Here is a 16572-nt window from a genome sequence, read left to right on the forward strand (position 1 = left end):
CCTTGCACAAACCCGAAACGTTCAAAGTAATTTGATTACAAGGCTGGTTAGTGGATTTTCCATTTAATGCCCGCCATGTTATTTCAGGACCTATTTAAAATAATTAAAAACAACATAATCCAAAATTACATGTTTTATTTTCGTGTTTGTAAAACGAAGAGCTTTTTTTCTGGATGGTTTTCTTATCAGCTTTTCATACAACAGTCAAGTAAACCTCGTGGCACTAGCCCTAGAAAAGGAAAAACATGAGATTCTTACAAGACTACCAACATTACAACAGCTTATGTAAAAGCATTAAAAAAAAGTATTGTCCTTATAATGGTCCATCTCAGAAGCCAGATCCGTAAAAGTTTTTTTTTTCAACAGAAGTTCAGGTTCGGGATAAGATCATCACAGATAAGACCAAGGACACAATATTCACTAATCGCTAAGCAAACAGAAAAACTCCACTTACAGAAATCGTTGCAACTTTGGAACTTCCAAGACAATCTGGCCTCTTATCAATGGGCAGACAGCGACCCTCACTGTTGGCAGAAAAAAAAAAAAAAACAACCCGGGATTTTATAACAGAACTGTTATAAACTTTTACGGATCTTTTATAACAGAACTGTTATAAAATCCCGTCAACAAAATTTACTCCACTTCTGAATTATTGGTCTTAATCTCAGAAGCCGAATCCGTATTTATTTTTCTTCAGGTTATCAGCTTCGGGATAGGTTTCATCATTGATTAGACCAATCAGACCTTGTATATGTACACATTAACACATTAAACTGCACTTCTGTGACACTGACCATAAGCCAAGGTAAAGGTAAAAGGCAAGTATTATAGTACAAATACTACAGAACTTTTAAGCCATACAACCTACTTCAAAATGAAGCTGCTAGTCAGTGACATCCGACATTCATTATCTTCACTGGCTGATCGTCCACACCCAGAATGCTGTTCAATGACAAAAAAATTTGATTTAGTCTAGGTGTGGATTAAATACTATGCTCTATCATAAAGTACTAAAACAACACATACCCATGAAGAGTGTCAGGTTTAACCAAGCGGTTTTCCATTAAATATTCTCCCGCATATTCTGGAATTCTTTCATGTATCTAACAAAAAAAAGTAAGTATCAAACGATGCAACAGTTCCTATTCCTGTAAATCAACAGGTTTACTCCTTTAGTTTGGTAACTAAGCTTAAGAGCTCTTACCTTTGCATCTTCAGAGCTGCTCTGCTGGGCCATGACAGCGCCATTGTTCCTGCGGGAAACCGATATTTAAGTATTCTCGCAGAAACGTCACACTCCAAGGTGTTTTTCCACACAAAACCTTTCCCCTTCATTAATCCGAATTGCACACAACGCCGCCTTCGAACAGCTCAGTCTCAATGCAGGGTTGAGGCTGCCCGTTTTAAAACAACGCCGACGGAAGGTCTTCGCCATTTTAGTAAAAGCCCCTTGCTCTTAAAACTAACCCTCTGCCCCAATTAAGTGTGGTTTTTCCGCCGCCGTTCAGGCACATGCCAGAGGCCAGCAAGCGCGGCACCCGTGGCCGATCAGCGTTCTCCTCACGCCAAAACTCGGAGCCTGTGGCCGTCACGACTCAATCTCAGTACATGTGGCGGTCGGGCTGCACATTTCCCACGTGCAAGCTTTCAACTCTCAGCACTCTAAGCTCTACACTAAGATGGTTTCACACTATCAAAACTCTTAACTCGGCCTGCACCTCCACCTTTTGCTCCAGTACTCGCCCGCAACACCGACGCTTACCTACCACACGACCAAACGACCACGAAGGCCTACGTAAAAGACTGAGACGGGGAGCCAGTAGCTCCTTATATAGCCTCCCCGTCAGAACGAGGCTGCCCCGCCCTCTCACACCTATTGGACATGGAAGTAGACAGGGGTGTGGCCGCGAATTAGCGGGAGCGCGCGCGGAGGCTCTTCCGAGGCCCGTCCCGCGTTGTGGCGCGCGCGCCGCAGGCCGGCCGCGCGCCCGGCCATTTCCCGGCGCGCGCCCGCAGGCGCACTGCGAAGCGTAGCTTGCTAGTCTTGCGCCCGACTTGGCCCTACGTGGCGCGGGTGTGGCGCCAGAATTCAAATAGCCGCAGTTGGAAACGACGCTATCGCCTGCCACAAGCCAAGTTCGCCCAGGACAGATTGGGTCTGAGAGTGGACCCAAGTTTTGCAGCACAGGGCCGCCTCAGCTTAGGACCGACTCGAGAAGCCGGGCTGGCTGGCCGGCGCCGGGCTGTAGTGGGCCCCCAGCGGAGGCCGCCGGAGGAGCGGGCTAGCTCTGGCCGCAGCACTCCGGGAAAGGGCAGTTGGCTGGCAGAAAAGCTTGGGTGAAAAAGCAGACAGCGCCACGTGAGAACCGCCCCGGCGTGCGGGTCCTCAGGGCCTCAGGGCGGGCATCAAGGCCCCATGGGGGCCCATTCGTCTTCACGCTTCCTCGTGCCAAGCATCCGGTTACACTAAACCTGACCACACAAGTCTCCCTCAAACAGCGAACGTGAGGTTCAGTACTCCATTTCGCAGAGGAGAAAACAGGCTTAAAACAGCCAGGTAATTTGCCTAAGGTCACACAGCTGAAATGCTTTGCTAATTTTTAACTTCTTTGTACTCAATTAGTTATATTGAAAACGAGAGAAAGATTAATTTGAGGAGTATCCCTGAATACTTTATCCAGACGACAAACTTACAAAATTCAAAAGCAGTGCTTTCATTAATTAGCATGTTTGAGTTAATTTGTGTGCGTGTGTGTTTGTGCACACATTTGAACATTTCAGTATGTGAAAATTCAGGCCCTTGACTTCTGTATTTCAAAGCACTACTTATTAAAGTTGTTTATGTGTGCATTTGATTATGGTCCGATTCTGCTAGAGTGTGGGAGAAACACATCTGATTTTGTGCTCTGCTGTTTATTTTTTCTTAAAACAGTGCCTAGCATTAAGTAGGTTGTTGGTAATGGTTAAATGAATGAATTAACAAATACATTCGGTGACTTTTTAGAAAATTAGAATGAAGATCAAACTTCACATTCAAAGGCAGTGAAAAGCACTTTTCTCTAGCAGGAACCTAAATAATGAAGTATTGTCAGGGCCGGGCATTTTGTCGGTTTTTATATTACTTCGTAATGTCTAATATAAATTTTCATATTGCTCATAGTAAATAGTAAAACAAGCAAAATTAATACAGTACAAAAGGATATAAGAAGCAAAGTAGGCTGGGTGTGGTGGCTCATGCCTGTAATTACAGCACTTTGGGAGGCCGAGGTGGGAAGATTGCTTGAGCCCAAGACCCTGTCTCTATTGTATTAAAAAAAAAAAAAATTAAAAAGTTAACAGAAAAAAGCATAGGCCGGGCGCGGTGGCTCAAGCCTGTAATCCCAGCACTTTGGGAGGCCGAGACGGGCGGATCACGAGGTCAGGAGATCGAGACCATCCTGGCTAACACGGTGAAACCCCGTCTCTATTAAGAAATACAAAAAACTAGCCGGGCGAGGTGGCGGGCACCTGTAGTCCCAGCTACTCGGGAGGCTGAGGCCGGAGAATGGCGTGAACCGGGGAGGTGGAGCTTGCAGTGAGCTGAGATCCGGCCACTGCACTCCAGCCTGGGCGACAGAGCGAGACTCCGTCTCAAAAAAAAAAAAAAAAAAAAAAAAAAAGCATAGTGAAAGTATCTTTCCACATGCCTGGGAATCTTCTCCCTAGTTGTACTCTTCAGCAATGCCACTGTTAACAGTTTTTGAGACTTCCTATGCAAATACAAATATATGTACGTCGTTTTTCACATACAAATGGGATCTATATGTTCTGCAACTTGTTTATCCTTCTTGTATCATAAACATCTTTCCATATCAGTACATATAGATGACTTCTTTTTTTTTTTTTTTCCAGACAAGGTCTCACTTTGTCACGCAGACTGGAGTGCAGTGGCTCTATCTCGGTTCACTGCAACCTCTTGGGATCAAGTAATCCTCCTGCCTCAGCCCACCAATTATGTGGGACTACAGGCATGCACCACCACGCCTTGTAATTTTTTGTATTTTTCGTAGAGATAGGGTTTCTGCCATGCTGAAGACCACAAACATCACCTGGTCAAAAGCCATGTAAAACAGTGATTCCTTACCCTGACTTACCAGTTAAAATCTGGTACGCTAAAAAATATCAAAATTCTGGGCCTGAACCTGGAACTTTGAAAGCATGATGTTCAAAAGTGGGACCCAAAATCCACATTTTAAACAAGCATTAGAGGCAATACTGTCCAATTGGAATATAATATGAACCACAAATGCAAGCTGCACAAGTAATTAAAAATGTACAAGTTGCCAGATGCGGTGGCTCACGCCTGTAATCACAGCACTTTGGGAGGCCGAGGCAGGCGGATCACGAGGTCAGGAGATCGACACCATCCTGGCTAACACGGTGAAACCCTGTTTCTACTAAAAATACAAAAAATTAGCCGGGCGTGGTGGCGGGTGCCTGTAGTCTCGGCTACTCGGGAGACTGAGGCAGGAGAATGGCGTGAACCTGGAAGGCGGAGCCGAGATCCTGCCACTGCACTCCAGCCTGGACAACAAAGCGAGACTCTGTCTCAAAAAATAAAAATAAAAAAAAAAAAGTACTAGTAGCCACTTTAAAAAAAATTATTTATTTTATTTTATTTTATTTTATTTTTTTGAGACGGAGTCTTGCTGTGTCCCCCAGGCTGCAGTGCAGTGGCATGATCTCCACTCACTGCAAGCTCTGCCTCCAGGGCTCACGCCATTCTCCTGCCTCAACCTCCCGAGTAGCTGGCATTACAGGCGCCCGCCACCAAGCTCGGCTCATTTTTTGTATTTTTAGTAGAAACGGGGTTTCACCGTGTTAGCCAGGATGGTCTCGACCTCCTGACCTCTTGATCCGCCCACCTCGGCCTCCCAAAGTGTTCGGATTACAGGCGTGAGCCACCACGCCCAGCCTATTTTTTTTTTTATTATACTTTATGTTGTAGGATACATGTGCACAATTGTGCAGGTTTGTTACATATGTATATATGTGCCATGTTGGTGTGCTGCACCCATTAATTCGTCATTTACATTAGGTATATCCCCTAATGCTATCCCTCCCCGCTCCCCAACCCCACAAGAGGCCCCGGTGTGTGATGTTCCCCTTACTGTGTCCAAGTGATCTCATTGTTCAGTTCCCACCTATGAGTGAGAACATGTGGTGTTTTGTTTTCCGTTCTTGCGATAGTTTGCTGAGAATGATGGTTTCCAGCTGCATCCATGTCCCTACAAAGGACACAAACTCATCTTTTTTTATGGCTGCATAGTATTCCACGGTGTATATGTGCCACATTTTCTTAATCCAGTTTGTCATTGATGGACGTCTTTGTTGGTTCCAAGTCTTTGCTATTGTGAATAGTGCCGCAGTAAACATACGTGTGCATGTGTCTTTATAGCAGCATGATTTATAATCCTTTGGGTATATCCCCAGTAATGGGATCGCTGGGTCAAATGGTATTTCTAGTTCTAGATCCTTGAGGAATCGCCACACTCTTCCACAATAGTTGAACTAGTTACAGTCCCACCAACAGTGTAAAAGTGTTCCTATTTCTCCACATCCTCTCCAGCACCTTTTGTTTCCTGATTTTTTAATGATTGCCATTCTACCTGGTGTGAGATGGTATCTCATTGTGGTTTTGATTTGCATTTCTCTGATGGTGAGTGATGATGAGCATTTTTTCATGTCTGTTGGCTGCATAAATGTCTTCTTTTGAGAAGTGTCTGTTCATATCCTTTGACCACTTTTTGATGAGGTTGTTTGATTCTTTCTTGTAAATTCGTTTAAGTTCTTTGTAGGTTCTGGGTATTAGCCCTTTGTCAGATGAGTAGATTGCAAAAATTTTCTCCCATTCTGTAGTTGCCTGTTCACTCTGATGGTAGTTTCTTTTGCTGTGCAGAAGCTCTTTAGTTTAATTAGATCCCATTTGTCAATTTTGGCTTTTGTTGCCGTTGCTTTTGGTGTTTTAATCATGAAGTCCTTGCCCATGCCTGTGTCCTCAATGGTATTGCCTAGATTTTCTTCTAGGGTTTTTATGGTTTTAGGTCTAACATTTAAGTCTCTAATCCATCTGGAATTAATTTTTGTATAAGGAGTAAGGAAGGGATCCACTTTCAGCTTTCTACTTATGGCTAGCCAATTTTCCCAGCGCCATTTATTAAATAGGGAATCCTTTCTCCATTTCTTGTTTTTGTCAGGTTTGTCAAAGATCAGATGGTTGAATATGTGTGGCATTATTTCTGAGGCTTCTGTTTTGTTCCATTAGTCTGTATCTCTGTTTTGGTACCAGTACCATGCTGTTTTGGTTACTGTAGCCTTGTAGTATAGTTTGAAGTCAGGTAGCGTGATGCCTCCAGCTTTGTTCTTTTGACTTAGGATTGTCTTGGCAATGCGGGCTCTTTTTTGCTTCCATATGATCTTTAAAGTGGTTTTTTCCAATTCTGTGAAGAAAGTCATTGGTAGCTTGATGGGGATGGCGTTGAATCTATAAATCACCTTGGGCAGTATGGCTATTTTCATGATATTGATTCTTCCTATCCATGAGCATGGAATGTTCTTCCATTTGTTTGTGTCCTCTTTTATTTCATTGAGCAGTGGTTTGTAGTTCTCCTTAAAGAGGTCCTTTACATCCCTTGTAAGTTGGATTCCTAGGTATTTTATTCTCTTTGAAGCAATTGTCAATGGGAGTTCATTCATGATTTGGCTCTCTGTTTGTCTGTTATTGGTGTATAAGAATGCTTGTGATTTTTGCACATTGATTTTGTATCCTGAGACTTTGCTGAAGTTGCTTTTCAGCTTAAGGAGATTTTGAGCTGAGACAATGGGGTTTTCTAAATAGACAATCATGTCAGCTGCAAACAGGGACCATTTGACTTCTTTTCCTAATTGAATACCCTTTATTTCTTTCTCTTGCCTGATTGCCCTGGCCAGAACTTCCAACACTATGTTTAATAGGAGTGGTGAGAGAGGGCATCCCTGTCTTGTGCCAGTTTTTAAGGGGAATGCTTCCAGTTTTTGCCCATTCATTATGATATTGGCTTTGGGTTTGTCATAAATCGCTCTTATTATTTTGAGATATGTTCCATCAGTACCTGGTTTATTGAGAGTTTTTAATATGAAGAGCTGTTGAATTTTGTCAAAGGCCTTTTTAGAGCCTCGCTGTGTCACCCAGGCTGGAGTGCACTGGCGCCATCTCGGCTTACTTGCTCTGCCTCCCGGGTTCACGCCATTCTTCTGCCTCAGCCTCCCAAGTAGCTGGGACTACAGGAGCCGGCCACCACGCCCGGCTAATTCATTTTTATTTTTATTTTTACATTTTTAGTAGAGACGGGGTTTCACCATGTTAGCCAGGATGGTCTCGATATCCTGACCTCATGATCCACCCGCCTCGGCCTCCCAAAATGTTGGGATTATAGGCGTGAGCCACTGCGACTGGCCACACATTTTTAAAACGTAGAAAGGATCAGATGTCCCGGGGTGGTGTTTCGTGCCTGTAAGCCCAGCGCTTCGGGAAGCCGAAAGGGGTGGATTGCTTGAGCTCAGGAGTTGGAGACCAGCCTGGGCAACATAGCAAAACTCCGTTTCTACAAAAAAAAAAAAAAAAGAAAAAAAAAAAAAAAGAAGAAAAATCAGCCGGGTGTGGTGGCTAAAATGAGAGCAGAGCTTGAGCCCAGGAGGCAGAGGTTGCAGTGAGCTGAGATTGTGCCTCTGCATTCCTGAGGTGACAGAGCCAGACCCTGTCTCAAAAAAAAAAAAAAAAAAAGAAAAGAAATTAGTTCTGTTCTACCTAATGCAAATATAATCAAAGTTTTTTATTTTGACATAGAAACAATATACAAATTATTGAAATATTTTCCATTTGTTTTTTGTATGCAGTAAATTAAATCAGGTGTACATTTTTAACATACATCTCAATTTGGTCTGTACATTTATTATTTTTTAACTTTTCGGTTCGTGGACACATGCTCAGATTTGCTATATATAGGTAAACTCATATCACAGGGATTTTTTTTACAGATTATTTTGTCACTGAGGTATTAAGCCTAGTACCCAGTAGTTATTTTTTCTGCTTCCTTCCATCCTTCAACCCTCCACCCTCAAGGAGGCCCTAGTGTCTGTAGTTCCCTTTTTTGTGTTGATGAGTTCCCATTATTTAGCTCCCACTTATAAGTGAGAACATGCCGTATTTGGTTTTCTGTTCCTGCATTAGTTTGCTAAGGATGATGGCTCCAGCTCCATCCATGTTCCTGCAAAAGACATGATCTAATTCTTTATGGCTGCATAGTATTCCATGGTGTATATGTACCACATTTTCTTTATTCAATCTGTCATTGATGGGCATTTATGTTGATTCCACATCTTTGCTATTGTGAATAGTGCTGCAGTGAACATTTACCTGCATGCGTGGTCTGTACTTTTCAAGTGCTCAGTTGTCACATGTGGCTGGCCACTGCATTGTACAGCACAGGTGTAGAGTGATTGATATAGAAATCTGAGAACCACTGTCTTAGGGTAAGAGAGGTACTACATATGTGATATATATTCCAATCTTTTTTTTTTAAAAAAAATCTTCCTTGTAATTATTTTTTGTTTTTATACGGACAGGGTCTTGCTCACTCAGGCTGCAGTGTAGTAGTGTGATCACAGCTCACTGCAGCCTGGAACTCCTCAGCTCAAGTGATCCTTCTGCCTCAGTCTCCCAAGTAGCTGGGACTACAGGTGTGTACTACCACACCCGACCAATTTTTTTGGTTGAGACAGGATCTTGCTTTGTTAACCAGGCTGATCTCAAACTGCTGGTCTCAAGCAGTCGTTCCACCTGGACCTCCCAAAGTGTTGGGATTACAGACATGGGCCATCTTGCTGAGCCCCGAATTACTTTTGACTCAAAAACTAATAACTGTAACAAGGGCAATGCAAAAATGAAATTTACTAAGAGCCTGATAATTGACAACAGTGCCTTCCTGTGAACATGGACAATGACTGTAAAGTCAGTACACAACTCCTTTAAGATGTTTATCTCTTCAGGAAACAAAGATGAACTGAGGGATGAAGCTATCAGTTATTGCTCCCACACTTAAAACAGTCAAGCGAATTACTACCAAATATTTGAAGTGGCTTAATAAAGATCAATACTGAAATTAAAAGTGTCTTGAAAGTATTCATTATACTGAAAATACTTACATTTTATAACAAACTTCCTGATAAGATAATCACTTTAGTCATTTTTTTGAAGAAATGTTCACTGAACCCCTGGTACGTACACTGTGCTTCAGATAAATCTAATATGAATATACAAAAATCAACTTTGAAGGAGTTTATAGTTTAGTAAAAAGTAAAAGTGTCCACCCAACTTTTTACAAAGTTTAGAAATGAGATATTGTGAGGGACACCATTATAATTTTGACCATGGAAATGGAAGGTAGGGAAAAGTATAACATATGGTGAGCACTTGTTATATGCTGTTAGGTTCTTGTATGCGTTAAATCATGTACTCTTCAAGACAATTCTGGTGTGTATTTTTAACTTTATATTAGAAATGAGCAAAGTGAGGCATGGAGGTCTCAGTTAACTAATGTTCCCAAGTCTTTCCGACCTTAAATGCATAATCATGTCACCAGGGCATTATGTAGCTGTGCTGAAGTAAGAAATGAAGGATGTGATGATGAGCTGCGGGAGAAGAGAGGAAGTGGAGTGGAGCCCAGGCGGCTTAGAGAATGGCAGCTAGTTACTGGTTTAGGAGCAAGGAAAATAAGATAATTCCATTTTGGTTGTGTTAATTTTTGAATGGAACATTGGTGGGTTATAGTTGTTCAGTGGACCATCAGAAATTGGACCTGAAGGCAGAGAAAAATCAGCACTAGAGGAGGACCATTTGGCAAACACTAATGTAGAAGGGAAGATTGAAGCTATGTTAACAGATGAGTGTGGAGAGAAAAGGAAAAAAGAGCCAATAGTGGTGGCCTAGAAATAGAATTAGTACTATAGTGTGTGCAGATAACTTACAGTAGACAACTTTAAAAACATAGTCAATATAAAGATCTGGTTACAAAATTAATGTATAAGAAAAAAGTACACAAAGGTTTTGGTTATATCATGGGAGAAACACGTATAACAAGTTAAGTATTGGAGGCATAATTACCTTATTCCAAAACAGAAAAATAGCCTTAAAAAAATTAAAGAATTCTATGACAACTGAGACACAAAGGAATTCTGTTAGTCTAATTTTTTAAAAAAATTTTCCACAATATCTGATCTGGCCAGTAAATTCTAGGTTCCATGGCAGGACAGCCAACTGAAAATCTTATGAATACTCCAAGAAATAGTAAAGTTAAAGAGTTAAATTAGGGGAAATATCTTGTATATGTGGAAACATTAAGGAGGCAGTTTGGTTCTTGAGTGTGAAGTTCAGAGGAGAGGTCAGGGCTTGAGTGTCATTGGCATGAATAAGGAATTTAAAGCCTGACGTGAGTGAGATCATCAGAGAAAATATAAATAGAGAAGAGGAAAAAGCCCAGGACAGGACCCTGAAACACTGCAAAGTTTAGAGTTCTAGTAGAAAAGGAAGAGCCAACAAAGGAGACACCTTGGGAAAACTGGAGAATATGATACCTCAGAAATGAAGTAAAAAATTTTAGGAAGAGTTAGGTGAATTGGTTCAATGTTTCTGAAAGATCAAGTAAGAACAGAAATGACCACTGGATTTGGCAACATGAAGATCACTGGTGATCTTGTAAACACAGTCCCAGTGGAATCATGATGATGGAAGTCTACTTGAAGAGATTGAGGTGAGAATGAGGTGAGAAGGCAGAAACGGGTCACTAGGTAGAGAGGGATGTAAGGACAAGGGACTCCTTTGTAAATAGGAAATACTAGAGTATATATGTTCATGGGAGTTATTTAATAGGGGGAGAATATTTATGATGCAGGACAAAGAGGCAAAAGTTATAGGAGCCAAACCCTGGAGAAGACAAGAGGAGATCCTTTCCAGAATGCAAATGGAGATCTTTGATTGGAATAGGGACACTTCATCTGTTTCATTTGTTCAAAGAGAAGGCAGGTATTGGGAAAGGCTATCATGTGCAGCCTGTCCACCCTTGCATGACTGCATGAGTGTGCCTTGTAACATGGGCCTGGAACACTCTTTTTTCATTGAGATAAGGAGCCCTTACATCCTGAGTTGGACATGTCACCTTATTTGGTAGTATCTTTCCGTGTTCTGGGCTTGATGTGTACTTCTGTGTTCTTTGTTCTGCTTAAAATATGTGCAGCATACAGCACCTGGCCAATCCCAGTACTATTACCTATACCTAGTTGGGAAGGAAGGGGTTCCTTTGCCCACAGCCCAAGTAGGATGCATACAGACCATTATGCTGTGTCAGCTGCCTGGCAAGACCCACTGCAGGACCATACTCAAATCGAAGCTAATCTCGCTCTGTCTCTTCTCTATGTAAGTAAAGTGTTGTTCTATCCAGTACGTCTGTGAATTGTGTCTTTCCTGGTGATCCTGTCGCCTGCAAACCATGCAGTGGGATGACATCCTCGGACTGCTCCTCCTCACGGTAGGCAACAGGTGTTACTTGCTTGACAGTTTGGCACAGCAAGCAGGGTCTGCCAGTGCAGCCATCTCAGTATGGTGCCAGCTCCCTGAGGGGATGATGGGCTGACTAAGGTGCTGGCTTCCCTCTGGTTGCGTGGGGGGTACATGGGATGTTGACACTCTCCCTGTTAACAAGAATAAACTGGTACAATGGATGAGGGTAGAAATGCAAGAGGTGGGCCCTACGAAAAATATAGGATAACTATACCTTGGCTCTGGCTGGCCAGCTTTACACTCCCAAACCATCTGCCAACTCTCACTGTGTCCCAGGAGTTTCAGACAATGTCTGAGGGGAATCAAAGGCCCCCACACAGGAAACTCCTCCTGATGTGGTCACTTACAAGTCCCAAGTAAGACCTGTTTTCACTATCACATAATCATCAATGGTGTTGCTGAAAATGAAACTTAAAATGAGTATCTTCCTTGATAATGAAATAATAACACTGAAAAACAGACATGGGCAGAGGCCAGGGGAGTCCTAGGTGGCTTCAATAGTTACTTGTTTAATGAGGAGGTATTGTACACCTTAGTGTCTCAGACTGAGTGGTTCAGTCTAGGTAAGCTAACCACTGACCCCCTGCTGCAGCATTATTTTGCTTACATTGAACAGGACAACCAACAGGACAGGGATAGAGATGAGTCCTAGCTGCTCTTGATCTAGGTTGAAAAGAGCTTGATAATGGTCTTCCCAACTGTGGGGGACTTCATAAAACCTACTCGAAAACTGTCCATAAAGCCGAAATCACTCTTAAGAAAAAAGTCATACCTGACCGTGTGACCCTGCTCCCAGGATATGGATGATGCAGTGGAAGCCTTCATGTGACAGATGTCTCCCCAAACCTGAAGACCCCATTATCCCTACTGTTGTTTCCTGAAATGATCATGGGGAAGCAATGGAAAAACTCCACTGAGTGTCCAGCTTTGGGATGAAAACAAAATGGTTTCAATGGTCTCCAACAACTTGAGCTGAATGGAGTTCTCAACAATAGGAAGCAATGTCTAGAGGACCAAAAGAGGAAACCAATGGACGACAAAAGGAAAAAACGGAGAGAACAGGGCTGACCCAGAGAATAATATAGCTTTCGTTGTTAAAATGGGGGATAGACAAGGCTGGGTGCGGTGGCTCATGCCTGTTTAGATTTATGCAGAGGGGATAGGTTGGGAATATTAATCTTTCCTCTTCTCATTCCTGCTTTGCCTGGCATGACAACACTGATGAGAATCAGCACAGTTGTGGTGAGAAGTGGCAAGCTCAAAGTATGCAGGATTTGCCACCCCACAATGAAATCCTTTTCATCCCACACTCCCATTGTAGTGGCCTGGGCAGTGCACAGTGACTCGAACCTTCTCCAAGACATCCAAGACCAACAAAACTCGCTGAATTCACTAGCCAAGGTGGTGATGGACAACGGAATAGCCCTTGATTATTTGCTGGCAGAATAGGGTGTTTTTGTGTTATTGCCAACACCTCTTGCTCTGTATATATCAATAATTCAGGGAGGGTAAAAACTGAGCTGGAGAAGATCCACACTCAGGAAGACAGTTAACATCATACACTCACAGTTTCCTTGGACTCATTTTAATCCCTTTAGTTGGCTTGATCCAGGCACTTGGGGTTCCTGGTTAAGTGCCTAGTTAAGCCCAAGTGCCTGTTTCTCTAGTAACCCAGATGGAATGCTGTCTCAAAATGACAGGGAGTCTCTGAGATAAACTACATCCATAATGAGTTGTTCAGAGGCCCCACAAGAACCAACTTCACCTCTAAATCCTGGTCAGGTTAGTGGTCCTACCAAATTTGATGTGCGTTACCTGCTGTGTCAGCATCCAAATATGGATTGGAGGTTGGACTGTTGGGAAAGACAGTTGTGCACAGCCTGTTGACCCTTGCATGGCTGCATGAAAGTATGTCTCAGGTCTGAAACATATTTTTATATGGAGATAAGGGGCCCTAACGATCTATGCTGGGCATATCTCCTTATTTGGGAATATCTTTCCCTATACTGGGCGTCATCTGTACTTCTTGATCCTACTTAAAGAATGTATATCATATGACACCTGTCCAGCCCTACTGCTCCATCTGTTCCCAGTGAGAAAGGAACAGGGTCCTTTGCCTGTAGCACAAGAGGGATGTGTGAAGACTATCACCCTATGTCAGCTGTCAGGCAAGACTTGCTGCCATGGTGGACCAATGCACACTATTGAAACTGATCTTGCTCTCTTCTCTAGGTGAGTAAAACATTGTTCCTTTCAGTGCCTGTGTGAGTCATATCTTTCTCAGTGACTCCAATACCTGCAAATCGCTTAGTGGGTTGACATCCTGATGCTGCTGCTCCTGATGGTAAGCCACAGGTGTCGCTTGATAGCGGGAAGTATAAGTAGAGAAAATGGAGATCCTCAACCATTTGTATTTTCTTAAATGATTATGAGGCAGGGTCATCAACTGAGAAAGGAAAGTTGGCAAAAGAAAAGAAAGAGAAAAGAAATGTGAAATTGTCATTATACAGAAGAGAAAAGCAGGCAGACTAGGGAAGTAAAGTAGGATTGCCTGGCAGTCTGCAGTGCCCATGAAATTTATGGCCATAAATGTAATGCGAGTAAAGTTGTAAGCTTTCTTTTTCTAGAGCTATTCAGACACTTGGGTGCAGGTGTGGAGTATGTAGGATTAATTAGGGTCAAAGCTTTGTCAGTTAAGGAAGAAAGAAAGGGCTGGAGGAGTTAAGGGCTTTTGCAAGGAAATGATTTTAGCGGTGAACAAAAATATAAACTGGGTAAGGGAATGCTTTATAGCATGAAAGGGATGGTGTTTCTGGACTGAAAATTTTATTAAGATCAAAAAAGAGCTTCTGTGCAAAGACTAGAAGTGATAGGACATGGGAGGGCTAGAGAATAAGGTTCTGGCATTTGGGATTTTGGAGGCAGTACAGTTGTTAAAGACAGTCTTTACCTTGGGAGTGAGTGGGTGGTTGAGAAGAGTGGTAAATTGATCATTGGAAGGAAGGATCATTGGAGGTTGAGAAACTGAGAGTGTAAGTTGTTAGCTGGGTCATCACTGTGAATGTTGACAACACTACTTATGTTGATAGGAGTATTGGTACAAGTAGACTATAAGACAGGTGCCAGAGTCATCAGCACCTGTGAAGGTTACAGCCTAGGGGTTTGGCAGGTGACAGCAACAAGGAGAAGAAGCTAGTGCTAAAATATCCTGGTCCACATCAAAGATTATGGGGCTTTATAGGAGGAGAGTTAGGATAAGGTTTGGGAGCCACAGTAAAAAGCAAAAGAAGCACTTCCCACCTCCAGATCTGAGTTCCATGGGCGATTCATTTTGGAACATTTAAAGTTTGAAATGTCTGGAGATATGCAATATTAAATACCAAATATGCTGTTGAATATACAAGCCTGGAATTTGGAAGAAAGGTGAAGGGTGAACAAATTTGGGATTTATATTAGAAATTCATCATTTTTGGTAACCTAGCATCCACAGTGATTCTCCCTTCTTTCAAATTGTCTCATTTTTTTTGGTGTGAATTTACCCTTCATTTATTCTCAGCTTATATTATTTGGATCTACTTACCTTACCCTAATCCCTCAGGTAGGCCCTGATTGACTTAACCACTCAACAAACCCCACTACTTGGCTACAGTAATTGGTCTGCTGTGATGAACACAACTCACTTTGAGAGTTAGACTGGACATTTTTGCCTAATTATTGGAAAAAGGAAACTTTCTTTTTCCTATTGCGCATTAAGCATGGAGGATGTGAAATCTGGGAGTGCTGCAACCTTCTTGTAACCATGAGAGAAGAACTATTCTATTTGAGAATTAAGTCAACACTCAGAGAGAAAGAGAGAACAGCTGAGCTGTGAGGTGGAGAGAACCAGGTTGTAGGCATAGCATTTGAACTTGATTCCTGTGGCACTGGCATTTAGCCATTCCTTAGTAGAAATCAGGTTTCCCCGGAAATCAGTCAGTATGGAAGAGGGATACACAGGATCTGGATACTGAATGGCGTGAATACTGAAAAGTATAATGCATCAGAGCCATTACTATAAGAGTCTGACAATCTGCTTCTACTAATTCTTAGACCCCTTGAAGCTCATCCGTGGTGCAAAGAGATAAATCAAGCCCACTTTACCCCATACAAGAAAAAAAAATCAGCTATGCTAATTATCTTACATTTCCCATTCAAGATCACCTCCTCAGCATTTTCCACAGTGCTTTATGCTACAGGAAGCTGACCTAGGTGATGAACAGCACCAATGAGTTCCCTTGTCCTCTGTCTTCCCATTGGTTTGGGCCAATAGGGAGCCACAGCAGGAGATTAGAGGGAGGAGGGAGTTGCTGTTGACATCCATCCAAGGGAAGTTTCTGTCAAGATCGCCATCTCATACCTTTCCCCCTTTCCCTTGCACCTTCAGGCCCAGAAGTAAAGCTCAACTAGGCCCAGGATGCTATTACTAAATATTTCTTTACAGCAGAAAGTAAAGGCTAACCGAGATACTGTTCTCTTTTTTCCCTGTACCTTACTCACCTTGTAAATAGCTTCTTTATTGAACTTTTCTCAAATTATCCATGTTTTCTGTTGGGACTCTAATATTTACCTGATGAAGTAGTTTTAAGTACTCTTAAAAGCATACATGCACTCATATACATAATAAAGAATATCCTTGTCTTGTCAGCTTGGCCAATTTGAGTTAATCTTTTTGGTTTCTGTATACCAGCTTGACCTCATGGTTGATACATATATTTTTAACCCCATCCTCCAACGTTATGCAACATTGTCTGAATGAAAGATATCTTTCAATATGTTCTTGGGTAGCACCTTACATCTGCCCATTCTACTGCAGCTTCTCACAAGTCAATTATAGGCAGTATTAAATAAAATGTTCAGATCATTCTTTTTTTTTTTGGAGACGGAGTCTCGCTCTGTCACCC

At 42.3% G+C, this 16572-nt stretch overlaps 1 long non-coding RNA gene and 2 other non-coding genes across 3 annotated transcripts; all 3 read right to left on the reverse strand.

The window, feature by feature from the left end:
* Positions 1 to 118: 118 nt before the first annotated feature.
* Positions 119 to 531, reverse strand: LOC112622967. Its single transcript, XR_003119062.1, has 2 exons — positions 455 to 531; positions 119 to 229 (listed from the first exon to the last, which is right to left on the reverse strand). It is a non-coding gene; the product is annotated as an uncharacterized LOC112622967 (long non-coding RNA).
* On the reverse strand, positions 326 to 399 carry LOC112623970. The gene has a single exon (XR_003119305.1). It is a non-coding gene; the product is annotated as a small nucleolar RNA SNORD50 (small nucleolar RNA).
* Positions 532 to 661: 130 nt separating the features above from the next.
* LOC112623971 lies at positions 662 to 731 on the reverse strand. The gene has a single exon (XR_003119306.1). It is a non-coding gene; the product is annotated as a small nucleolar RNA SNORD50 (small nucleolar RNA).
* Positions 732 to 16572: the final 15841 nt, after the last annotated feature.

The sequence above is a fragment of the Theropithecus gelada genome, chromosome 4 (assembly GCF_003255815.1).
Source record: "Theropithecus gelada isolate Dixy chromosome 4, Tgel_1.0, whole genome shotgun sequence".
Taxonomy (NCBI): domain Eukaryota; kingdom Metazoa; phylum Chordata; class Mammalia; order Primates; family Cercopithecidae; genus Theropithecus; species Theropithecus gelada.